Below are 27,535 nucleotides of genomic sequence, written 5' to 3'. Positions count from 1 at the left end.
AAGCAAATAGCTAAACCTCTCTGAGAGGCAAATATGGTAATGGAAAATAAAATTTTTTTAAAAAGCACTAGACTTCAGGGGCTTCCCTGGTGGCGCAGTGGTTGAGAGTCCGCCTGCCGGTGCGGGGGACGCGGGTTCGTGCCCCGGTCCGGGAGGATCCCACGTGCCGCGGAGCGGCTGGGCCCGTGAGCCATGGCCGCTGAGCCTGCGCGTCCGGAGCCTGTGCTCCGCAACGGGAGAGGCCACAACAGTGAGAGGCCCGCGTACCGCAAAAAAAAAAAAAGCACTAGACTTCAGAAAACTGTTCCAAATCATTATGGCCAAGTCACAGCTGAGCCTTATGCAAATGAGCTTATAATGCCTATGTCACACAGCTGCTGGCAGGGGTGGGTAACAGGGGCAAAGGCTACGCCTCCACCGCCACCCCCCCCCCCCGCAAGAAAAAAGAGGGAGTCAAACCAGGAGGTCCTTCAAAATCCCTTCTTTTTTTTTTTTTTTTTTTGTGGTACGCGGGCCTCTCACTGTTGTGGCCTCTCCCGTTGTGGAGCACAGGCTCCGGATGCGCAGGCTCAGCGGCCATGGCTCACGGGCCCAGCCGCTCCACGGCATGTGGGATCTTCCTGGACCAGGGCACGAACCCGTGTCCCCTGCAATGGCAGGCGGACTCTCAACCACTGCGCCACCGGGGAAGCCCCAAAATCCCTTCTTGATCAATGTTTAGTCGATGATCCTTTGGAGAAAAATAGCTAATAAACCACTTGCTCGTGTCGAGTGCCTACCAGGTGATAAACAGCCCCAGCTTCGTGGGGGAAGGGTGAAGGTGGAGGGACCCAAGCAGCCACACGGGGCCCTGCACTTAGAAGGGTTCACATGGGGGCTAAGGCTCTGATGTCACCGTCTTCAATGTCTTCATTTTAAAAATATATATTTATTTATTTATTACTTGGCTGTGTCTTCATTGTGGCATGCAGGATCTTTTAGCTGTGGCATGTGGGATCTAGTTCCCTGACCTGGCATCAAACTCGGGCCCCCTGCATTGGGAACACAGAGTCTTAACCACTGGACCACCAGGGAAATCCCAATTTCTTCATTTTTGAACAAGGAGCCCTGCATTTTCATTTTGCACTGAGTCCCGCAAATCATGTGGCAGGCCTGGTACCCGACACTGTGCTTAGCAACCAGGACACGGCAATAAAACAGACCAGCGCCCTTGGGGGGCTCCAAGCAAGTATATTACTTGGGAAGCAAATCCTGCATAAAAAACAGGACACTCAAGGAAAGATATTCATGCCTGTTTTATTCCTTAGCACAACGACTGATTGAAAGCTCTAAAGATTAAAGTGGTTACTTATCCTCAGGACAGGTCCCGGCTTGCTTGTACGTGAAACACACACACCCCTGTAGACTCACCCAGCCATACCTCTCTGAGACGAGTTGTCTTCCGGGACACTTACAGCTCCCTGAGGCACGTCCATCCGGCCACGCCATGGACAGCTAAGTGCTTGAAGCAGTGGTTCTTTTTTTGTTTTATGTTTTTGGGGTTTTTTTTTTGCGGTACGCGGGCCTCTCACTGTTGTGGCCTCTCCCATTGCGGAGCACAGGCTCCGGACGCGCAGGCTCAGCGGCCATGGCTCACGGGCCCAGCCGCTCCGCGGCATGTGGGATCTTCCCGGACCGGGGCACGAACCGGTGTCCCCTGCATCGGCAGGCGGACCCTCAACCACTGCGCCACCAGGGAAGCCCGAAGCAGTGGTTCTTAAAGCGTGGTCCCCAGCCCAGCAGTATCAGCATCACCTGGAGCTTATTAGAGATGCAAATTCTCAGGCCCCGCCCCAGACCTACTGAATCAAGCTCTGGGTGTGGGCCCCGCAATCTGGGTTTTAACAAGTCCTGCAGGTGATTCTGATACATGGGCTAAAGTTTCAGAACCACTGGCCTAGATGATCAAATTTAATCACTTTATCACTTTGAAATATGTTTATTACCTTTCCAATCTTTTTTCTTTTTTTTGGCTGGGGAGGGTATGTCGCGGGAATTGGTGGGGGGTCGGGCCTTCCCAGCATCTTCCTCCCACACACCACAATCACCAGCAATTCCTGAAGATCCAGATCTCTCTGTGTGTTTCCCACAAAATTCAATTTAACTCACACACTTTGTTTTTGTCTGTTCATTCAATACACAATGTAGCCTGGAGTCCCTAGTGAACAAACATCCCATCTGCACATGTCAGGTACCTGATTCATTTAGACTTATCCCAATTGCTTAATGTCTGCAACAGAAGCCTCCGTGATACTCTTGATCTAAACAGCTGAGTTAATGCCCTGGTACAAAGGGGCCTGGTGTTTGGGTGAGCTCCTATGGGCCCGACAGCCACAAAGAGAAGCTTGTTGAACGCACACATAAAAAGAGAAGAGATAGGAGGCAGAGACTCTGATCTCATGACCCTCTGATTATTCTATCAGTTAGTTAAAGCATAAGTCCATCCTCCAACCTAACAAAATACTATTTTACTTCCTTTTACTCCATATTTTATCTTTTATAGCCAACAAAACATAAAAACCTTACAAAGGTTATGTTCTCATTAATTTTTGCCCTAAAGACAATAAATTAAATGGAGGTTACTGCAGCAGCAACAAAGACATCAGCCCAAAACTTTCTGGAAAGACAATCTTCTCCTCCCACCATTGGAGTTCAAAGCTGCCAGTCAGGGCTTCCCTGGTGGCGCAGTGGTTGAGAGTCCACCTGCCGATGCAGGGGACACGGTTTCGTGCCCCGGTCCGGGAAGATCCCACATGCCGCGGAGCGGCTGGGCCAGTGAGCCATGGCTGCTGAGCCTGCGCGTCCGGAGCCTGTGCCCCGCAATGGGAGAGGCCACAACAGTGAAAGGCCCGCGTACCGCAAAAAAAAAAGCTGCCAGTCAAAGACGTAGCCATTAAAATTAAATGTAAATGGTACTGCCATCCTATCTCTTTAATTAGTGTCTAGCCTTTACTCTTGTTACTTAAAAATCTGCTCTGGAGGCCAACAAATAAAAAAGAATGTGAAAACATGAAAACTTAAGTATTTGTCAGATATAAGAAAGAAAATCTACACTTTTCTGAATCAATTTTTATTTTTTTGGCTGCATTGGGTCTTCACTGCTGCGTGCAGGCTTTCTCAAATTGCGGCGAGCGGGGGCTACTCTTCGTTGCAGTGCGCGGGCTTCTCATTGCGGTGGCTTCTCTTGTGGAGCACGGGCTCTAGGTGCATGGGCTTCAGTAGCTGTGGCTTGTGGGCTCTAGAGTGAAGGCTCAGTAGTTGTGGTGCAAGGGTTTAGTTATTCCGCGCGGCATGTGGGATCTTCCTGGACCAGGGCTCTAACCTGTGTCCCCTGCATTGGCAGGAGGATTCTCAACCACTGTGCCACCGAGGAAGTCCCTCTGAATCACTCTGAGTCCCATATCTTCCAGTTCTCACTGTAATAAAGTCTCCAAAACCTCCCCAACACTAAACTCAAAGTTTACTTTCCGTTTATATAAAAATCACTTAACCACTGTTTGTCTGAAGTTCCATTACATGAGTTAGTCCCAAGCACTTAGAACAAGACCGGGCACATAGCAAGGGCTCAACAAGTATTAGTTCTCCTTCCTATTCATTGTTGCTGCTGCTGTAACTGTTACATCATGTGCCACTATGTGCTAAGTATATAAAATGGAAAGCAAAAGAGATGTGGCTCTCATGAAGCTCACAGGTTAGCAGCAGAGACAGACATCAAAAAAATAATCACACAAGTAAATATAAGTCAAAAACTGTACAATTAAGATATAACCCATGGGGGATGGGAACTAAGAAAAGCCCAGAGTAGTTTTATCATTTTATGATTTTGAAATCTCTTGGATATATAGTTTAGACCAAGTCATGACCCTTCCCCAGATGTTCTCAAATCCTTTTGTATTACTATGCAAATTCCAAATGTAAACCAGCCAAAAAGATTTGTAAACAAATATTCATATTTCATGACTATACCATTCAACATCAGTAACACTGCCCCAAATGTGTATATCAGAACTTTTTTTTTTTTTAATACTGTTAACATTTCCAAATACAGAAACTGGGATATCCCAAGAAACAAGCCTGTGTTCATATACAGTCAGTGAATCTTCCATGAATTTTTCTCAGAACTTTATCAATTAAAATTAATTCATAGTTAAGGTTCACCTTTAAGTATGCAAACCACTTTCTTCAACTTACAACTATTTCTAAATAATATAAATTACTTGATTTAAAATAATTTTTTTTTTTTTTTGGTGGTACGTGGGCCTCTCACTGTTGTGGCCTCTCCCGTTGCGGAGCACAGGCTCCGGACGCGCAGGCTCAGGGGCCATGGCTCACGGGCCCAGCTGCTCTGCGGCATGTGGGATCTTCCAGGACCGGGGCATGAACCCGTGTCCCTTGCATCAGCAGGCGGACTCTCAACCACTGTGCCACCAGGGAAGCCCTAAAATAATTTTTATTCCATTAACTTCTTTTCTTTAACTATAAAATGCATTTTCTGGTGACTTCACTTAGAGCCAAGAGCAAGAAAAAAAATACGTGACCACAGAACATAGAGGCCCATTCTTAAATAGGATCTGTTTCACAAGGAGACCTGGGGAAATTCAGGAAGGCCCAGGGACTTCTCCGCTGGACCAGACACAGGGAAACATGCTAGAGCTCAGGGGGAACCCTGAGAGCATCCCCCTAACTTCTTTATAGCTTGGCAGGAGGGCCTGGGCTCTGGGTCCAGGCCCTTCCGTCTGGATTCCAGCTCCACCTCTTCATGTTTTAATTTGGAGCAAGTAGCTTAACCTTTCTCAGTTTCAGTCTCCCGCTCTATAAAATGGGTACCCACATCATAAGGAAGCAGTGGGATTCGGTGGGGGAATGTATGCAAACGCTTCTTAGCATAATGCTGAAACCAACTGAGTCCTCTACAGCAACCGTTCAAGCCTCTCCAAACTCAGTCTCCTAATGAGACAAGATCCAAAGTCACAACTAAAATAAAATACAAACTGGGACCCGCAGGTGCACTTTCCACTGCCCATGAACTCGCTCTTGAACCTACCAGTCCTCACCTAGGATCCTCCTAGGGCCACCAGGGGAGCTGTCACCCCATGGGAGATGGCAGGTAGGTCTCAGGAAGCACACTTCCTCTGAGACTTCAGAGACCTCTATGGCCTGACCTCCTGACACATTCAGCCCTGGTCCACATCTCACGGGGCAGTTTATTACCAAAGTAGAGATTGCAGCTAAACCAATACGTCAAACAGAACTTAGCCCTCCACAGTTACCTCATCTCGCACATTGTCTATATGCACAGCAATCAATTCCTGCGTGCTAAGTACTTTAGTCCCATAAGACACCCAAGAAGGAAAAGTCTTTAGACTGTCATTCAAGGCCCTTTCATCCGTCCATTTAAAACATTTATTACTACATGCCGTGCGCCACACTCCATGCTAGGCCCTAGATATATAAATGCCAAAGACTCAGTCCTTGTCATCAAGGCCTTCACAGTCTTGGAGGAGGAAGATGTTTAATAGATAATTTTAATATAATGTTAGTATAGTGGAAAAAGTCACACAAAGATGTCAAAATGTTTTTCCTGTTAGGAATTTGGCCTGGGAAGTAAAATATTTAAGATGTGAATTTTTTAAAATGCTCTTCCAACATGGCTATATTACCACCTTTGGTTAGCTAATTAATACACATCAACTGTAAAAGAACCATAAAACAAAGATAAGCAAAAAGAATATAACCTATAATCTTACTGTCTGGAATAACTACTGTTAACATTTAGATGGATGGTCTTCTGGGTTTTAAAATATTTATCTGAACAAGATATGAAATCATTTTATACAGAGTATGGTAACCTGGGTTTTTCACTTTTCAACAAACATCTATTAACATATTTCTGGAGTAGTAAATGCTCCTCTAACTTATCATTTTAAGTGATTATATAGAATTCCACGATAGGTTCCATAATATTTTTTACTATGCTCTACTGTTTGATAGTAGAGGACAGACCACTTCCAATTTTTTTTTTTTGGCTGTAATAAACATTACAACATTCTTGTTCACACATCCTTTCAAACTAGCCCCATTATTTCTCCAGAATAACTTCCTAGGGAGTTGAATTGTTGGATCAAAGGGGAAGCATATTTTTAAATATGACACAAATGAACCTATCTACGAAGCAAAAACAGACTCACAGACATAGAGAACAGACTTGTGGTTGCCAAGGGGGAAGGGGACTGGGGGAGGGGTGGACTGGGAGTTTGGTCTTAGCAGATGCAAACTATTATATATAGGATGGATGGACAATAAGATCCTACTGTATAGCACAGGGAACTATATTCAGTATTGTGATAAAACCATAATGGAGGGCTTCCCTGGTGGCACACTGGTTGAGAATCTGCCTGCCAATGCAGGGGATGTGGGTTCGTGCCCCGGTCCGGGAAGATCCCACATGCCGCGGAGCGGCTGGGCCCGCGAGCCATGGCCACTGAGCCTGCGCGTCTGGAGCCTGTGCTCCGCAACGGGAGAGGCCACAACAGTGAGAGGCCCGTGTACCGCAAAAAAAAAAAAAAAAAAAAAAAAAAAAACCATAATGGAAAAGAATACAAAAAAGAATGTATATACGTATAACTGAGTCACTTTGCTGTACAGCAGAAATTACCGCAACATTGTAAATCAACTATACTTCAGTAAAAAATAAAAATTTTTTAAAAGGTAAGCATATTTTTAAGACGTTGACACCTATTACCAAAGTGCCCTCCACAGAAGTTGTACCATGAAAAGGCACCATTTCCCCATGTCTTCACCCTCATTTGATAGCATCACTCTTCTTACTCTTTGCATTTCCAATTTTTAAGTTTTAATGTACCCACCTTAGCTAAAAATGTTGCTTACAAGAGCATCTTTTTCAGAGGTATCAATAGTTATGACATTTGCTGAAATTAGGCAGCCATAAGCTGCCGGTCATCCCGGTTTGGGTTTGGGGCCTCAGTGCTTCTGGAACCCCACTATGTATAGACGTCACCTGGGGATCTTGTTGCAAGGCAGATTCCAAGCCAGTAGTTCTGGGGTAGAGACTGAGGTCTAACAAGCTCCAGGTGATGCCATGCTGCTGGTCCATGAACTACACTTTGAGGAGCAAAGAGCACACTCTCTTATCTCAAGGCCCCTCCAGGTCCCAGAAAGATACTCCCATCTCCCCAGCAGCTTCCTCCTCAAAAGTGCCCTGAAATTATTCCAGCACCGAAATCATTCTACCACTCACTCCTTGCATTGTCTTAAACAATCCACTAAACTTCAAAGGGCTTCAGTTTACCCATCTGTGAAATAAAAAGCCGTGGCGTATCTGGCCGCTAAGTTCCTTCCCATCTCCAACAGTGAAGGGAGGTCTCCCTGCGCAAATATAACTAGGTGCCTCCTAGGACTATTTTGAATATCTTCTTCCCTTCACCCCACAGGACCACACTCGGAATGAGGGCAATAGAGGGGGTGACATTGCAGCCGCTGGTGACAGCTGCAGCCCAAGGAAAAAGCACCCCAGAAAGGGGACACTCTCCTCCAACTACCTCTCTCCTGGGAGTTCCCAGTCATAAGGACGTACATCATTTTCTCTTCCCAAAAGGAACAGATTTAACAAGAACTTATGGCTAATTCGCCCATTAAAGGAACCAAGAGTGGAATGAGGGAGGAGACTGAGGGAGATATTGCATCTGTAAATATCTTGCCAAAGAGCCTCAGAAGTCAGCTCTGGGCAAAGGGAGTCCAGCGTCGCCATAATATTTCACTTGTAATGGCTACTCCCTTCTGTTCTGTTTTCCCTCTTGCTTTTCTGCAACACTAAAAGGTGGGCAGAGCCAGAACGTGATCCTCAGCGCCCATGCTGGCGGGAGCAGTTGTCTAAAATGATGTCGATCTATAGACATATTTTCTTCTTTGTCAATAATATGAAAATGCTGTCGTTCTTGTTCTGTAGGGACATGAAACATGTATTCGCCACCCTCGGAGAAGACAGACTGTCATGCTCCCCAGTTTAATCAAGTTATCGAACAAGACCATGAACCACTGTCTCTTTCAATTCTCTGCTTTTGGAAAGAGTGAACCAGAAAGATTTCTTTTTAGTCATAGTGCACTTTCCCCCTATCTCTTTGCATTTACTGGCAGGGAGTTTAACATGTTCATGAAACTGTTTTTCTCACTTTCATTTCCTTTAGCTTCCTTTAAACAACTCCTAAGTATTTGGCTCCTAAGTGGACTTTTCTTCAAAAGTACCCACGTCCTTTACTTTTCTCTTACGGGGATGGTATCCTGTCCTTCCCAGTGTCTCCCACAAAATCAGGAGACTTTTGTTGCTTAAGTTAGGCCTGAATTAGGTATGACGGTCAACTCTAAAGGGCATCAGCCAAGCTATCAGAACCGAATAGACAATAAACACAAATACATCAGCTAGCATCTTCCCCTTTTAACGTTTATGCTGCTGGCATAACCCACTTCCACTCTGTAAGCCCTAAGCCCCTTCTTCGGAGCTGTCTGCCATCTTTTGCTCACCCATGTTCAGGTGGAGCTCCAGCCAGGACACATTTCTCTGAAGAGCTGCAGCCCTAATTCCTCCCCATTATTTAGCAGCTTGTCAGCAGGACCCAAGCAATAAACAGATCAATAAGAAAACAAATCCCACCTGATTAAGTCCTGTTAGATCTTAAACCCACAGCATCCAAGATTTCAGCTACATAATGCTGGCTCCAGACGAGAGGAGCAGAGTTTTCTTATGAACATAAATTACACAAGTACAAAGAAGAAAGAAAACGGATGTGCAATTAACTGCTAAAATGCTTCGGAGCCTTCACTATGGTCGTGAGCTAAAAGCAAAGGGCAATGGTTTCTTTTCCCATCTTCTTTAGTCTTTTATTCTCTACTCTCCATTCTCCCTGCAACAAGACAAATGTTTTGTTCTCAACAAATATTTTTCAAGAATCCAGGAAATAATAAATGTATGTATAGTATAACTAAATCACTTTGCTGTACACCTGAAACATAACACTGTAAATCAAATATACTCCAATATTTTTAAAAAAAACTTAGTAAAGTACTTGGGATGGAGTAAATGCTCAGTGTATGTGTGTGTGTGTGTGTGTGTGTGTGTGTGTGTGTGTGTGTGTGTGTGTGTGTGTGTGTGTGTATGTGTGTGTGTGTGTATATATATATATATATATATATATATATTTCAGGTACTATTTTTCGATTAGGGATATCCTTCTTTCTCTTGTAGGCTTGGGTTTTGTTTTCCACACTGAAATTATAACATACCCTAAAGACAGCAAACGCAAGTCCTACGTGTAGCCTTGCTACAAGCCATCAGCTGCAATCATATCAAGATGAATATATTGTCAGGAACCTGTAAGTAGCATTTCATTTACCCCACTCCCTCCCCTAAGAGAGGCTCTGCCAGGGATTAGATTATTATGCAAGCTTCCTGGACCTACTCCAAATGCAGATTGCAACTACAATTCAAAGAGAAACTTAATAAAAGGTGATAGGAAATAAACCTTCTACAGAACACTTTAAAAAAAAAAATTAACCTTTTCAAAGTTTAATTCCATCCTATATACCCATAAATAGACCAGCTTTCAGGAACTAAAAGCTAATCCTATAGTAATAACACAAAGCTTGATATCTCATTCCATGCGATCATTAATACTGCTTTAAACATCATGAGAAATCTCTTCGACTTCTTAAGCTTTGTAATTCATTTCTATACACCAATTCAAGAAGCCTCATTAATTTGGGTGGCCTTTTTGCGGCACATCTGAGGCACGCAAATATTTGGGATTTTTACCTCAGGTCAGAGATTAAGAAAAAATTAACTTCTCATTTTTGGAAAGGATGAATGTGAAAAAAAATGCTTTTGACAGTAACATGTTTATCTTACCTAGTTCACAAGTAAAATAGGCCGCACAGAATACAGGAAGTAAAAACTGAAAAAGGCAAAAGGTTTTATATAAATGGTAAGGGTATTTTTTAAGAAAGAAAACATATCTTGTTACTTCTTCACCATTTTTTCCTGTAACCCAGTTTCAATATTCCAGTCAAGTGTAAGATGGAAGAGCTTTGATTTGGGAGAGTAAAAAATCCTTTGAACACTGATCGACACTCGATTTGTGCAGTTATTTTACCTAGATTTAACTCTGTATGCTTGACTCTCCAATCATTTGATTGACTGAGATGCTATTTCCACTGAGCTGGGTTTACAATTATCCTTAAACCAGTGAAACTTCAAAGGCTGTTCAATAGATATTTTCCGTTCTTCATTAGAACTCGTAAATATATAACCTGCACATAAACAAGTCATTCTGCCTAATTAAATGGAATCTCTTCGTCTCTATTAAACATTTAGAAATGCTGCCTGAGTATAAACATGTCATCTGAGAAGCGGGGGAGGGAGATTCTTGTAATATCCATGCATAACCAACTAAATCTCCTTTAAGCAAAGCCACATTAATAATAGCAGAGATGCACATAAATTTTTCTAATTATTTTACTATCGGTAAAGATTGTTTAAAGGATATTCATTTTTGGCAATTACCCCCTCAAGTATTATCTGAATAATAATCCTTCTAGGAAGACACAGTCCGGGCGCTTTAATTTACTTCAGAGATTATCACATAGCCTTTCCCCCACTTTATTTTTCAAGTATCTGTATCCTGGAAGAGATAACAGCATTTTTCTCTAACAGTTGTATTTAGCTTAGAGAATGAGTTGTTTGTTTTGTTTTGTTTTTTAATCATATATCTAGAGTTAGAATTCTTAGGAAGATAATCCATAAAAGCTCTACTTTGGAAATGCAAATGTTCGTAAAGTGTTTTGAGTTTGTATTGTTTGGTCTGTTAAAGAAAGCAAAGGTTTTTAAACTCCGCCTTTTTTCGGAAATTGATGGAGGAATTATAAAGCACCTCCAGCTAAACAAGCAGTTGAACTTGTGCTTAGGATTCACTTCCCAGGTTCCCAACATTCTTTTTAAAAAAATCTCTTTTCATGAAGTTTAAAACAATATTTGTGACACTGAGCTTTATGTCATAAGACCAGGCAGCAACTGTAGCAGGTAAATGTTGGAGGAAGCAGATGTCGATTTTTGAGCTGCGGTGTTTTGTTAGACCGCCCTCTTGTGGTCAAACGTTATCAACACAATTTCTGTTCCGCATTTTTTTAAAGAACAAGTTCAACAATACACAGTAGCATAATTCTGACAAAAATAAGCTGCAAGTTGGGAGTGAACTTTCTAATAGTCTGTTGGGTTTTGGATCCTCTCTTCTTCTCCAAAAACAACTTACAATGCATTCACTCGAGTGAACAGGAAAGTATGAGAATTCTTTTTTTTTTTTTTTTTTGCGGTACGCGGGCCTCTCACTGTTGTGGCCTCTCCCGCGCAGGCTCAGCAGCCATGACTCACGCGCCCAGCCGCTCCGCGGCATGTGGGATCTTCCCGGACCAGGGCACGAACCCGTGTCCCCTGCATCGGCAGGCGGACTCTCAACCAGTGCGCCGCCAGGGAAGCCCAAGAATTCTTAAATGTACAAGATCTCTTAATATACACATGCACCAATTAAACAGAATGTTCCTAGGGATTTGGGAACAGAGAAACTCTTCTACATGAAATGGCACCCATCCCCAAATATCCTTCAGGTGACCATGGAAGGGATGGTTTCTTTCCCTAGCATCAGAACCCCTGGCAGATACTGACAGCATGAGGTGGACATAGCAGCTGCAGGCTGTGTGGATAATGTCACCCAACACAGCCTGAGATGTCTTAAAATGCTGTGATGTTGACTGCACCCATCTACAAGGAAAAAATATATACCAGTGGACCAGGGGCCCAGCTGCCTCAGTCTTTGAGTGGAAGTAAGTGTACTTTTTTTTGTGATACCCTCTCCAGTAGAGCTGCAGGAATTCAAAATGAGGGAAAAAATAATGAAGGAGTAATTACATTCAAGTATTTCCATAATTTGTTAACTATGTAAAATATAAACCATTTCTATGGCTTCAGAATGTTCTACCTAGAAGTTTCACTGAAAATAAGGATCTGTATGATAAATCCTGCCTTTGACCAGGAAACCTGTGTTACGAAGGATTGAGAAATGAGACCCTCTCTTTCATACATCAAATTTTAGGTCTTGAGGGGAGCCTGGAGATCATAAATTGCAAATTTGTCACTTTACAAATTAAAAAAAACAAAGCCCAATGAGGTGTAGGGATTTGCCCAAGGTCTCCTGGTAAAAAGCAGCAAACCCAGGATTAGAAGGGAGTCTCCCAGCTATACGAACTAGTATGACCCATCCTCCTTGGCCCCGTCTTGCCAAGGAGCATCCTGGTATCCAATTCCCTATGGAGGCCTGTGGTCCACAATCTTCTAGCTCAGTGATCCCTGAACTGCTACTAAAACTTCTTTCCTGCTACTGAGTGGTCTGTCCTCATTCTCTCCTCACAATGAGAAATAAATGACAACCAAATTATTTAAAACAAGACTAGCAACCATTGAAAACCATGGCCAAACTCAATACAACACTGAATACAAACATCCTCCCCAGAAGTTTCCAGAATTCCCAATTCCATGTGGGCTCATGTACTGTGGGGCTTATCCGCCAAACTTCTTATACAAAATGGAATTAGAGTATGTAAGGGAACTGATAATGTGCCATTTTTTGTCATAAATGCCAACGTTGGTACTCCTCCATGATTCACTTTATAGGTTATTAGTCATTTATGAAAATAAAAGCCCATAGGATGACTCATTGTAAGTAAAAGAACTGAAGAGAGGTTCTTGATCGGTTGCCCCCAGCTGATGATACATTACATATAGACGTGTACATAGCAGAACGGTTCTCTGGGGTTGATGGACTTCCACCAAGATCTGACGTGGTTGTGGTAGTAACAGAGATGCCCACAAGATGGCACTCTTCTTTATTTTTAATTCATGGTAAGCAAAAAAAAAAAGTGATTCTCCACACAGTCTAAGAATAAATGGGATATGTAGCTAACTCCATACAATGTCACGTTTAATGTTGTAACAGGCATCACAGTTGAGAAAATCTGCGCCCCCCCCCCCCCTTTTCCTGAAGAATGTGATGATGGAGGACAGAAAGGCCTGAAAACAGGTGTTGATGCTCTGAGGGAAAGCCAGGCCTTGGGACAAAAGGAGGGAGGGAGTAAAACAGTTATACTCCAATAAAGATGTTTAAAAAAAAAAAAGGAGGGAGGGAGGGAGGGAGTGTGTGTGTGTGTGTACACATACCGTGTGTGTGTGTACACGTACCACATAATTCTATATATTTTTTTAAAGGTGAGTTCTGTTTCAAAAGTATGTTAATTAGACTCTTTCCCGTCTTAACAATTTTCTATCTTCAAGGCCCAAATAAAGGCTCTCCAACTACAGTGCCTTAAATTCCCTTCTGAAGGAACTTTACTATCATTGGCACATACACACACAGCACTCCGTCTCCTGTGCTGCTGAAATAGTCTCTGCAGTTCTCTTTAGCAGGCGGCAGATAACATCTGATTTGGCAGGAATGATGTGCAAAAGGAAAATAATACACGGAGGTTTTAAGACCTTAGTGACTGGGCCAGAACTCGCAAAGCTCACTTCCACAGCACTCTAGTTCCACAAACCAGGCAGAAACGTTTTGCCAACAGAAAGCTTTGCAAGCTTTACATTGTGCATACAAATCATCTTGGGGATCTTGCTCAACTGCAGATTCTGATTCAATAGGTTTGGGGCAAGACCTGATTCTGCATTCCTAACAAGCTCCCAGATCCTTCTGGTGCTCTGGTCTGAAGACCACACTTTGTGTGGCCAGGACTTAGTGAACCATTAACATCTCTATGATGAAACCATTTTCAGAATATTTTAAAGGCAACATTATTATTTGTGATTATCAAGGAACAATTTTCTTCTTCCCTTTTACTCCCAGAGCTACATTTGGAATTCTAAGTATGCGTCCATTGTTTAGCCATCCCTTTTACATTATAAGTAATTGATCAAGTGGTGATCAAAAGCCAATGTGCTTTTACTTAACTAAAACACAGCTGAGATTTGCACACAGTGAAACATTTCACTATACAATTTACCCTTCTAATAGGATTCAGTGGCCTTGATATGTGAAAGACCACGCTGTACGGACCCTTAATCAAAGAACTTTAAAAAGATACCAAGCAAACCAATGCATAATTGCAATTAAGAATGTTAAATCAACATTTAATCGATGCCAAACAAGGTAAACCCATTTAGAATGATCTTTTCTGTCTGAAAAGGAAGTATTTATTATGAGATTAAAGTTTATCTGCTGAATTAAAAGATGTCAATGATACAAAAGTTACTTCACTCAGCTTTTGCACAGCAAAGGAAACCATCACGAAATGAAAAGACAACCTACTGAATGGGAGAAGATATTAGCAAATCATATGACCCATAATGGGTGAATATCCAAAATACTGAGTTGGCCAAAAAGTTCGTTTGGGTTTTCCAGTAAGATCTTACGGAAAATCACGAACCAACTTTTTGGCCAACCCAATACAGAAAAACCCGAATGAACCTTTTGGCCAAGCCAGTATAAACAGCGCATACAACTCAGTAACCAAAAAAAAAATCCGATTTTAAAATGGGCAGAAAACCTGAATAGACTTTTTGCAAAGAAGACATACAGATGGCTAACAGGCACGTGAAAAGATGCTCAGCATCACTAATTATTAGAGAAATGCAACTCAAAACCACAATGAGGTATCACCTCACACCTGTCAGAATGGCTAACATCAAAATGTCTACAAATAATAAATGTTGGCGAGGATGTGGAGAACGGGAACCCTAGTGCACTGCTGGTGGGAATGTAAATTGGTGCAGCCACTACAGAAAACATTATAGAGGTTACTCAAAAAACTAAAAATAGAACTACCATATTCTCCAGCAAATCTACTCCTGGGTATACATTTGAAAAAAGTAAAAACACAAACTCAAAAAGATACATGTACCCCATGCTCATAGCAGCATTCAATAACCAAGATATGGAAGCAACCCAAGTGTCCACCAACAGATGAATGGATAAAGATGTGGCATATATATACAATGGAATATTACTCAGCCATAAAATCAATGAAATTCCGCCATTTTCAACAGTGTGGATAGACCTAGAGGGTCTTATGCTTAGTGAAATAAGTCAGACAGAGAAAGACATACTCTATGTTATCACTTATATGTGGAATCTAAAATATAAAACAAATGAATATATATAACAAAACAGAAACACACTCACAGATTTAGAGAACAAACTAGTAGTTACTAGTGGGGAAAGAGAAGGGGAAGGGGCAGGATAGGGGTGGGGCATAAAGAGATACAAACTGTTACGTATTTATAAACTATTTATAAAATAAATAAGAAGGATATATCGTATAGCACAAGGATATATCGTACAATGAAATATATCCATTATTTTGTAATAACTTTAAACGGAGCATAATCTGTAAAAATTTTGAATCACTATGCTGTGTATCTGAAACTAATATTGTAAATCAACTATAGTTCAATAAAGATATACAAACAAAAATTAATGTTGGCTTTTTAACAAATGGTGCTGAATGTCTAAATTTAAAAAGATGAATCCAGACACAGACCTTACACCTCACACAAAAATGAACTCAGAATGGATTGTAGGCCTCAATATAAAATGAAAAACTTCTTAAAGAAAACATAAGAGGGGACTTCCCTGGTGGTACAGGGGGCCCGGGTTCAATCCCTGCTCAGGGAATTAGACCCTGCATGCATGTGGCAATTAAGGATCACGTGTGGGACTTCCCTGGCAGTCCAGTGGTTAAGACTTCACCTTCTAATGCAGGGGATGTGGGTTTGATCCCTGGTTGGGGAGTAAGATCCCACATCCCTCCTGGCCAAAAAAACAAAATAAAAAGCAGAAGCAACACTGTAACAAATTCAATAAAGACTTTAAATAAATAAATAAATAAAAAGATTCCCCCGTGCGGCAACTAAGACCCAGCGTAGCCAAATAAATAAATATTTTAAAAAGAAAACATAGGAGAAAATCTACATGACCTTGGGTTTGGTGATGAGTTTTTACATACAATACTAACAGCTCAATCAATGAAAGAAAAAAATAGGTTGGACTTCATTAAAATTAAAACTTCTGCTCTGCAAAAGATACTGTTAAGAAAATGAAAAGCTAAGCCACAGATTGGAAGAAAATATTTGCAGAACACATACCTGGTAAAGGGCTTATATCCAAAATATGAAAGAACTCTTAAAGTCAACAATTTTTTAAAAAGAACTAAAAGGGGTCAAAAGATCTGAGCAGACACCTCACAAAAGAAGATACAGATGGCAAAGAAGCAGATGAAAAGGTGCTCAACACCACGTGTCATTAGGGAGTTGCACGTGAAAACAACGAGATACCACTACAAGACTATCAGAATGGAAGCAGCCCATTGCACAGGGAGATCAGCTGGGTGCTTTGTGACCACCTAGAGGGGTGGGATGGGGAGGGTGGGAGGGAGATGCAAGAGGGAGGAGATATGGAGATATATGTATATGTATAACTGATCCACTTTGTTATAAAGCAGAAACTAACACACCATTGTAAAGCAGTTATACTCCAATAAGGATGTTAAAAAAACAAAAATAAAGACTATCAGAATGACAACATCCAAAAAAACCAACAAGGGCTTCCCTGGTGGCGCAGTGGTTGAGAATCCACCTGCCGATGCAGGGGACACGGGTTCGTGCCCCGGTCCAGGAGGATCCCACATGCCGCAGAGCAGCTGTGCCCGTGAGCCATGGCCACTGAGGCTGTGCGTCCAGAGCCTGTGCTCTACAACGGAAGAGGCCACAGCAGTGAGAGGCCCGCGTACCGGGGGGAAAAAAAAAAAACAATACCAAACGTTGACTGCAGAGCACAGGAACTCATTCAGTACTGATGGGAACGCAGAATGGTACAGCCGCTCTGAAAGACAGTGTGGCAGTTTCTTACAAAACGAGACAGTCTTACCACCTGACTCAGTAATTGTATTCCTAAGTATTTACCCAAATGATCTGAAACTTATGTCCCCACGAAAGTCTGCACAGCTATATTACTAACTGCCAAAACCTGGAAGCAACCAACATGTCCTGTAATAGGTGGATAGATAAACAAACTGTGCTACCTCCAGACAATGAAGCATTTTGCCCATTTGATAAAAAGAGACAAGCTATCAAGTCACTAAAAAATATGGATGAATTTTAAATGCATATTGTTAAATGAAAGAAGTCAGTCTGGGAAAGCTGCCTACTGCATGGTTCCAATTATATGACCTTCTGGAAAGGCAAAATTATAAAGGTGGTAAACAGATCACTGGTTGCCAGTACTTGGTGGGGGGGTGAGGTTGAGTACGTGAAGTGCAGAGGATTTGGGGAGGTGGTGATTCTGTGTGATACTGTAAAGTACACGCAAACTAGAAAAAAAATTATTTTGGAGATCCCAGAATGGAATAAAAAATATGACAAACCACCCAACTGTATTACAAATGTGTGAAACAACCTTATTAAAGGGTGTGGGGCAGGGGGAGAATAGTGCTAGCCTAAGTAACTCTGGAAATGAGGAGAATCTGAAACGCCAAAGAAGAAAGTAACTGCACACAGCACTGTACTCTAGCTGATGAAGTTGTTTCCTTTGGGGATATGGGTTAACAATTCTGATATTGCTGTACACATATACCGGAACTGAACAATTAAGTAAATGGATGGCAGATGGCAGGAAGCAGGTTCCTCACTGTTGGAGTGGGAATTTACAGATAAAGAAGGGGAGAAGGCTAGAACGAGCCATGCAGTAGTAGATTGGAGTTGGAGAGATCAGTATGAAGTCATGTTTAGCTTAATATAGACATAGATGGTTACATATAGAAAAATTAATAGATATGTGTATATACACAGATTAGTATATACACAAATATTTCCTTGCTCTTTCAGCTGAGAGGACCTAGAAGCAATGCCATCCCCATAGGAATGAGCACACCTAATGCCCAGATCTTGGTTTCTAACACCATTCTCCAATGAAAGGAACCAGGGATGCTTAGAAAAATGGCAGATTCCAGGACTGGAGCAGGAAATATACAAGATGAGTTTGGAGCATCTTGTAGGTCCAGAAAATAAGGGAGTGCTCAAAAAAAAAAAAAAAAAAAAAAACCAGAAAAAAAAAAGTTGATGTGTCATAGGAGCCAACTGAAAGAGCTCCCAGTGGCCAAAGCTGGAACAATTAGAGCAAGAAAATTAAGTAGCATTGGATTATAACCCAAAGCATGAAATAAATATCCATGAGGCCATACTGATATAATGATTAAAGAAATAAGGAAGAGAGACAAATCCACTGTGCAGAATTCCAAATAACTTATACAGATACTCCAGCCTCAAGGAGCTGGTAACTTCCCACTTCTTAAGTCACTTCCTTCCACAGAGGAAAGCATGGAAATGGGGGAAGGAGTCACTTGACAGGGCAATAACCTGACAAACACTACCTGAGCCAGGTGATCAACATTAGCATTTAAGTGACGTCACGTTGACAGGATGACCTTTGATATAAGATGATGAAAATGGCATTTTACTTCTGTAGTCTCCCTCCAAAAATATACTACCCCAATCTAATGATGAGAACATCAGACAAATTCCAACTGAGGAAGCTTCTACAAAATAGCTCACCAGCAATCCTCAAAACTGTCAAAGTCACCAAAAGCAAGGGAAGGCTGAGGAACTACCACAGCTAAGACCCTGAGGAGACATGACTACTTACATATAACATGATATCCTAGACAGGATCATGGAACAGAAAAAGGACATAAGGGGAAAACTGAGGAAATCTGAATAAACCCTGGACATTAGTTAATAATAATGTATCAAAGTTGGTTCATTCATCATAACAAACATATACATACTATCATAAGATGTTTTAAAAAGGGAACGCTGGGTGTGGGAATACAGATACACTTATTATCTTCACAGCAATTCTGCAAATCTCAAAATATTCTAAAATTAAAAGTTTACTTTAAAAATGTTGATAGTCTTTTCCCAATTCACACACACACACACACAAAAATCAAAGAATAGATTTTTCTTCCGTTTTTATTAAAATTCTGCTGCAGAAGCAGTGGATGAGCTAGTTACTAACCACGCTAGAGAAAGAGAGTAAGAGATTTGGGTTCTGCTTCTTACCGGCCACGTGATTTTGGGAAAGTCTACCTCGCCGAGGCTCAGCTCTCTCATCAGTCAAATGGGCTCATGATACCCACTTCCAGGTACGCTGGAGGAATTAAACATCATAATCTATGTCAAACACATAACACAGTGCTTGACATAGAGTAAGCTCAACAGACTGTTGCTTTAATGAGCTAGCCAGTGTAGATTGACAAGACAAATGTCCTGGTAGTAAATAGATTTCAACAGAAAAACTCAGAATGTAAAAAATCTCTACACTGAGTCCTTTATTGTGGAGGAGAGAATGACAAAGTCTTACTCTTAACCCATCAAGCATCAATATCAGTTCCCAAAAAACATTCAAACAGGTACCTACTCCAGGTTCAAGCGATACGGTCTAACTCACAGAAAGCCTTTCTGGTGGGAGAGATTTGGAGATTTCTTCTCTAATTTGCTCAGTCTGACTCCAGGGCTCAGCCCATACAAATGGGTCTTTAGTCCCTGGCTCTGTAGATGCCGCCTGAAAAAGGTGCCCCCTCTCCCTTCTCTCCAGCCCTGCCCCTGTGCCTTCTTTTGCTCTGCCTTTCCTTTTGCTCCTTTATGCTGAAACCCCTCCAGGCCTGTCCTCTGAGATTCAGCTCTGCTCCATGGTCAAGTCGTGAGAATGGAGAAGACACTTAAAAGACAATCAAACTCTAGGGACTTCCCTGGTGGCGCAGTGGTTAAGAATCCGCCTGCCAATGCAGGGGACATGGGTTCGAGTCCTGCTCCAGGAAGATCCCACGTGCCGCGGAGCAACTAAGCCCGTGCACCACAACTACTGAGCCTGCGCTCTAGAGCCCACGAGCCACAACTACTGAAACCCACACGCCTAGAGCCCGTGCTCCGCAACGAGAAGCCACTGCAACAAGAAGCCTGCGCACCACAATGAAGAGTAGCCCCTGCTCGCCGTAACTAGAGAAAGCCCTCACACAGCAACCAAGACCCAACGCAGCCAAAAAAAAAAAAAAAAAAAAAAAAAAAAGACAATCACACTCTATGCCCAGCAAAGGGTTCATACCCACTAGCAAACCTCCTTATATGTTATGAGGCTCACAGGGGAGTTTCATTGTAAAAGGCCTCCTTCTCTTCCCTGGCCTCAGCAAGGGCAGCATGCAGGAGAGGAAGAGATAATAGGGCAAGGACCACCAGTGTACATGTCATTTCCTAGAAATATTTTACATACACATTTGTGAGGCATGAAAACGCTACATATGTGATTATAAAATTTTTCATCCATAAAGCTACTCCTGGTTTATATAATACATGGAAAATGGGTCATTATTTTGTGATGTCCCCAGAAGTGACTCACAGGGACTTGGCCATGGGAGCAAATGTGAGAAGCACTGCCTAGACCTAAGACTCATCACACTGGTTTAACACATCCAGTCTGGGGTGTCTAGAAAATAGACACCCCAGACTGCGGGCTTCCTGGCCTTTTCCATGTTTTCTGATCTTGTGGGAGCAAAACTCCCCTGAATCTAGGCCGCCTGATATTCCCTATAGATTTTACTATTATCACTTAATTGCAGTCATCTGACTTACAGCAGCAGACCTGGATCTAGACCCTCCAAACCTGTATTCTTTATTGAGGGTGGGTATAGAAAATGACTGATTGATGATTTAACTCACCTCTGAGAGGGAGCCCTTAAAAACTTCTGATATCTAAGCCAAGAGTTCCATCCTAAAATACAGTTGACCCTTGAATAACATGGGTTTGAACTGCAGTTTGAACTGTGCGGGTCCACTTACACGGAGTTTTTTTCCAACAAATACAGCACCTGTATTTTCATTATACAGATTTTTACGTTAATTAAATGTGGGGAAAAGCCTGCGTTCAATTAGAGGTCACATTACGCGGAATCAAAAGAACTAGGGCTTGAATCCTGATTCTAACCAAACTGTTTGAGCTTCCAGCCCTTGGGTAAGTCGTTTACCAATTCCTTTGTTTTTGAGGCAGAGACTGAGCATGAGAGGATTTTCGACTCCACGGGAGGTCAGCGCCCCTAACCCCCGCGTGGTTCAAGGGTCAAATGACCCATCTTACCTGGCTCTTCCAGTTAAACGTCTTATATTTAGTTTCCAGTAACGCTGCACATTGAGTTATCCTCAGACACCGTTCAAAACTCCTCGGCCCGACTGCAGGGGGCGGAGAGAGGCCGGCGGAACGCCGAGCGTCCGAGAAGGGAAACGCGAGCGGAGTTACCGGCCCGCGCCGCCAGCCCCCGCTCGCCCGGAGCCTCGCCTGCTGGCAGCGGGCTTGGGCACCTGCGTGCGGCGTGGGCGGGGGCGGGACCACGTGCACGCCCACCCCCACGCCACGCCTGGGCCGCCTCGAGCGTGCGCGGCTCGCTCCACGCCCATCTCCCCTCGGCGGCGCGCTCGTGCTGCCCGACAGAGGGCGCGCGCGCGGCGGGGTTGCCGAGGGGACCGCGGTGCGCATCCCGCCAGCCTCACAGCTCCCCTGCCCGCCGGCCCGCTGGCAGGTGTGCTTCTTACAGGCGAGGGTAGGAAGCTTTCCACTCAGAATATTCCCGAGTGCTGCGTGGCTGTAAAACCCATTTCACCAGAGGAGACTGAAACGAGAGCGCGCTCATCAGCCAGTGTGGGGAAACCAGTGCTCAATATCAGCTACCGGCCGCCTTAGGACCACGGCGGCCCAGATACAATGCCTCTGTGTTCGTCCACCTTGGAAGTGCCGACCAAGCATCCAAGTGCCGGTTCCTCACCACCTTGCACGTGATCACGGCCCTGCTGAGAGTCTGGCGGCGGACCTTGCAGGCGTGCACGGCCCACCTTCACTACAAATGGATCCCTGTGCGAGACAGCCACGCGGCTGACATTCGCTCCTGCTTCCAAGGAGCAATAGGCTTCATTGACTGGGTCCGAGAAAAGGAAGGCAAGGTCCTGGTCCACTGTGAAGCTGGGAGCTCCCGTTCGCCTGCCATCTGCGTAGCTCATGTCATGGAGGCCAGCAGTTCCGCCTGAAGGAGGGCATTGATCACATCCAGAGGAAGAGGAGCGTGATCTTGCCCAGCTTTGGCTTCCTGAGATCCTGCCTCGCACTCCCTGTCCCGGGATCCCTTCTGCCCGGAGGGTGCATCCCGCTCTTCATGTAAAGCCCATTTGCAGACACTGAGCCCTGACGTGCGGGGTTCCTACTGCACATTCCCTACCACCCGCTGGACGGCCTCAGAGCTCACCAGGAGTTCCACGGCCACATACACATCCTGCTAAAACTGGGATGGGGGGAACCAGCCCAGCCCCAAGAACAACTGTGGTTTTGTTTTTTAACCTCGTGGACCTTTCATGGCTTGCGGTTCGGAATTGCTCCCTCCGTCAGGCTGCCCCAGTGGGGTCAAGTGGCCACCAGGCTTGCAAACTTCAGACTGACCTTGAAGATAGGTTCTCAGAGGGAAGGAAAGCCAAGCCGCTTCAAGAGCACAGCCTGTGCTGACTAACTACTGTTCTTCCAGATCCCCTGCACTTCAGGGCTAACCAGTCCTTGGATGTCAAAATTTGCCTTTTCATTTCAAGCATAAGGCAATAAATACCGGCATCCACGTGGGAGAAGGCAGTTGCTAGACTAGGAGAAAAGGCAATTACAAAGCCAACTAATTTTGAAGGAAGCACGATTTCCACCTTATTTTTTTAACTTTGGCTGTCTCAGTATCTGCCTTTGTTGCTTCAGGGCATAAGCTGATCACCATCTAGTCAGGAGAGTAACCTGCAGGGTTTGTAGGGACATGAACATATCAGCTGATTGGAACCCCTTGAGCCCAGTGGAGGCAGATTCTCTCCAAGGGGAGGGGGCTCTGGGGTGAAAGGAAGAAGCAAGTAGCCTATTCCTGGGACAGCTGGCTTTCCCGGGACTGAGCGGGGCCATGCCAAGCAGGAGACAAAGCTGGTTAAATACTCCGTGCTCTGGCCAGCAAAGGCCTGAAACCAGGCACAGGACAGGCCTGAATTTCTATGTGGAGATTTGGAGGCTTCAACCAAGGGGAGAAACAAAGGATACAGAGGCTAGGAATAAGGCTGACATGCATTCTCTTACTCTGGATCTGTTCGTATTAGAAGCTACATGTGAACGATGCTGAAACCTCATATTAAAACAGAACTAGCAGTTATCCCACTGAAGAGCTGAAAAGTTTTGATTCCACCTCTTCCTTTGTTTCATCTATGCTCTGAAATCATTTTCTATGGTTTCTTTGTTTTCTTAGCAACTTGGAATACACTATCTGGAGTGCATCCTTCATCTTCCTTCTCTTGCTTTAAGACTCTAATAGGAACGTGTTTTCCCTACTAACTTAGGGTCTTCAAAGCACAAAGTTAGGTCTAAATTATGGAGCTCTGAACTGTCTGGAATACTTAGGATTTATCTGGAATAGATACTGTAAATCATAAAATGTGACAAAGAGAAAAGCCAGAAGGTAAACATACAGAGGTTCCCTTCTAGCAGTTGGTCGTGGGATGTGTGCTGTCTCGGTGACTGGGGAGGAAATGGTATAGAGTCAGAGCAAGACTGGAAGTAGATTTTAACATTGGGCAGAGCCTCATTCCCCATTCACCATACCATCACTAAGACGTTCCCTGCGGGAGCCAGCACTGCAGCGGGCGAGGTTTTAATTCCCTGCAAACGCCCAGGCTTCCCAGAGGTCAGGACACTCCAGGCACTGCAATGCTCAGTCTCTGAACCCAGCTGAGCCAGGGTTAGGCTACTTGCTTCTTCCTTTATTCCAGAACCCTTCCCTTTAGACAATCCAGGCCTACATATTCTTGAACAGGACTTTGAGAACTCAAACTCTGCTAAACTCTTCCAAGAGGCAAGGGAAGCCTTTTACTGCCTGAAACTCAGCCCTCCCTCTTCAGGATGGGAAGGAAAACCTGCCTCTCATTCTTGCCTTGGCAGATGAGCTTACTGCCAAGGAGACAAGAGCTCAGTCTCAAACAAGTCGTCTTGCCAAAATGTTAACGGTGATTTGTTCTAGTTGGAGTTCCAGGTGATTCAGATTTTCTCCTTTATACTTTTCTGTATTTTTTAACTTTCTACAGTGATTCTGTATTCCTCCTGTATGTCGGAAAAAAATACCAAAAAAAAAAAAAAAAATCCTGCTCTAAGGATTGCCTCTCCCCAAACCTTTCTAGATGCTTTATCCTAGGTGAGAATCGTTTACTCTGGACCCCCCAAGCGTCTCACCTGTGCCTCCATCACAGCCCTTATTATTCTGCATGGTCAGCGTTGCCTTGTTCTTCTTCCAATCCTTGGTGATTAGTTCAGTCACCAGCATATAGCAGGCTTGTCTACTGAATACATTAATAACTCAATAAATGAATAAGTGAATGACTGAGAGATCCTATATTACCTGACCAACTCTGGACTTTAAAATTTTTCCTAGTCATAGGTGAGTTCATATCTATTAGGACAAAGGTGATCCTTTACGACCAAGATGATTTTCCAAAGCTCAAGAATCCAAGAAATCTGGCAACCTCACTGATATAGAAACGTAAAACTTATTTGAAATATTTCTGTATTCCTGATCCAAACTCCTTGCTAATCCTTGTATTAATCTTCAGAAATGTACTTGGAAGTACGATAGCCTTGGGCTCGAATGGTTTACAGCTAGGAAAATTGTCATTTGTCCTCACCTACTGTTTAACAAGCCACCTCCACCCCAGGTTCCACTGACATATTATGTCCTTTCTGGTTTGCCTATTAATATAAAGCTGATGGTTCAACTACAGAACAGCAAAGGTTGCAGGGAAAGGCTAGAGATCATCCTAAATACTTAGCTCACTTCTTTACTGTGATTTCAGGGGTCCAAGAAAGCCCTCTTGAAACCCAACCATTCTCCCATTTCTTCACTAACTCCTTTCATTCCCATAATATAGGAACAAAGCCTTCATTCCAAGATAAAGCTGACCCTATACACTTACTTCCAGGAAAGAGACATGGGCTAACTAACAGCCCTACCAAGATTTTTTTTTTTTTTTTTTTTTTTTTTTTGCGGTATGCGGGCCTCTCACTGCTGTGGCCTCTCCCGTTGCGGAGCACAGGCTCCAGACGCGCAGGCCCAGCGGCCATGGCTCACGGGCTTAGTTGCTCCGCGGCATGTGGGATCTTCCCGGACCCGGGCACGAACCCGTGACCCCTGCATCGGCAGGAGGATTCTCAACCACTGCGCCACCAGGGAAGCCCAGCCCTACCAAGATTTAAACAGCATCCCACAGACCCTGAAAGAAGAGGCCCTGCAGAGACCAAGAAGGGAAGTTTGGAGAACTTAAGTCCATCCTTGACCAGTCCCAGTTTTGCCCAGAGCTTGCCTAGCTTTCAGACTAGATGCAGGCTGTTTAACGTTGGAATCGTTGGGTTGGGATTTCTCTAAGGCCTAAATAACGTGGCTCCTGGTTCACTCTCCCCTTACCCTCTACTGTGGAGAACGAGACTGAACAGGTTGATTAAGGACGCATGGCTGGGAACAGCACCAATGCCAAAGAGGACTTGCAAAGGGGAAAGTGTATTTTCTGTTTTAAGAAACCTGCTGACGTAGGGAATGCTCCTGTTTTTCTGTAGAAATGCTTCCTTCAGTGGACAAAATTCAGCCACAATCAAGCTAATTGAATGCACAAATGTAATATTTTTCCAGGGCACCTCCAATTTAATGCTTGATGAAATTGAGTCTTTCGCATATATTTACAAAAGCTTTTCTTCATCCAGAAATGTCTGTTAAAATTGCTTATAGATGCTGAGATAGCAAATCACTCTTCTAATGTAATGAGATAAGTCATCTCTATAAACTTTGCTTGCTCAAATGTACTCGCATAAAAGAAATCAGGCTACAGGCTTTTTTCAATAAATAGAATGAACTACTAGAACTTGATGGCTATAGCATGTTCTGCCTCATTGCTAAGGGATGTTTAAAATTGCTCCCTCTCTCTCTCTCTTGCAGTGGAGTTTTCATTTTGGTAGTTGATGGAAAAAGGAGGTCAGATAAACTAATGTGGATAAGAAGGCAAAGCCATATGTCAAAACGTGGGGAGAGGCCTGGAGACTGGAGTCATTTAAAGACTAAAAATTGATTTAAAAGATTTCTGTCCTCAAATCATTTTTCTTGCTAAATGCAGCCACTTCGTGAGCCTGGTTTCCCCTGCTCTAGCTATCTTTACTAATAATTTACGCCACAGGAACTTCACATACTGGGAAGATTCATATGCGTAGTCATTGATGCACAGCCCAGTAAGATGGGTCCAAAGATCAAGAGTCTGTGGAAAAGACAAGGTTTAGCCACCTGTTTCTAAGCAAGATTTGTCTTCCAACTCTAATCTGGAAGCCAACAATGTGACAAAAAGGCTTAGTAGGCCATCTCACACACACCTAGGGTCACCATGTAGGGCTGTCATGTATGGCCACTCAGGTTGTGCACTGCATAAGTCCAGGGGACATACCATTCACATAGGCTACAATGTGAAGGGTGCCATCTGGAACTGTGCAATGTGACAGTCCTGTCCTGCTCCACCACACAGGTCAAGGAGAAAAAAAATCATTTCTTCTTGTTCACAATCATAGTTTAATAAGTTTCCATGACTAAACTGCATGCATTTACCTTTAACTCCTCAAAGAACACAAAGTTCTTATTATCAGCTGCCATTGTTAAAGCCTGCCACATTCCCTTTTTCCTTCTCTTTACAAAGTAAAATTGGGAGAATAGTCAAATCTCCAGATGGTTCTTTACTTCAAGAAACGGTTTGGGGGCTTCCCTGGTAATGCAGTGGTTAGGACTCCACTGCGTCTCCAATGCAGAGGGCCCAGGTTTGATCCCTGGTCAGGGAACTAGATCCCACACGCATGCTGCAGCTAAGGAGCCCGCCTGCTGCAACTAAGACCAGGCACAACCAAATAAATAATTTAATTTTATTTAAAAAAAAAAGAAATGGTTTGGACAGCTTGACTGTGGAGGACAAGCTGGAATCCAGAATATGAGGCCAAATTCCAAGTGCCTTTTCTGTCAGTTTTGGAAAACGCTAGACAGCCATTGTTCCATTCAGGGAAGACAGCAGGCAGCATTTGGAATGGTTCTCCGGGGGCCCATCTGCCTTTTGGATTTTCCCTCACGCCTGCTAGAGGGTCCAGACCAGCCAGACCAGTGGCCAGGCCACCCTGGGCAGGGCGGGAGCAGGAGCCTGCCCACACATTGGCTGCCCAGCCCTGCCCTTCTCTTTCCACCACCTTTCCCTCTGCTGCATGAAACGCACTGT

General features: G+C 43.6%; 1 pseudogene; it reads left to right on the top strand.

The window, feature by feature from the left end:
• Positions 1 to 22,519, top strand: part of LOC131752894 (dual specificity protein phosphatase 5 pseudogene) — a 63,934-nt pseudogene extending 41,415 nt beyond the window's left edge.
• Positions 22,520 to 27,535: the final 5,016 nt, after the last annotated feature.

This window comes from Kogia breviceps, chromosome 3 (assembly GCF_026419965.1).
Source record: "Kogia breviceps isolate mKogBre1 chromosome 3, mKogBre1 haplotype 1, whole genome shotgun sequence".
Taxonomy (NCBI): domain Eukaryota; kingdom Metazoa; phylum Chordata; class Mammalia; order Artiodactyla; family Physeteridae; genus Kogia; species Kogia breviceps.
The sequence above is the reverse complement of the archived record's forward strand: the minus strand, read 5'-3'. Positions and strand labels throughout refer to the sequence as shown.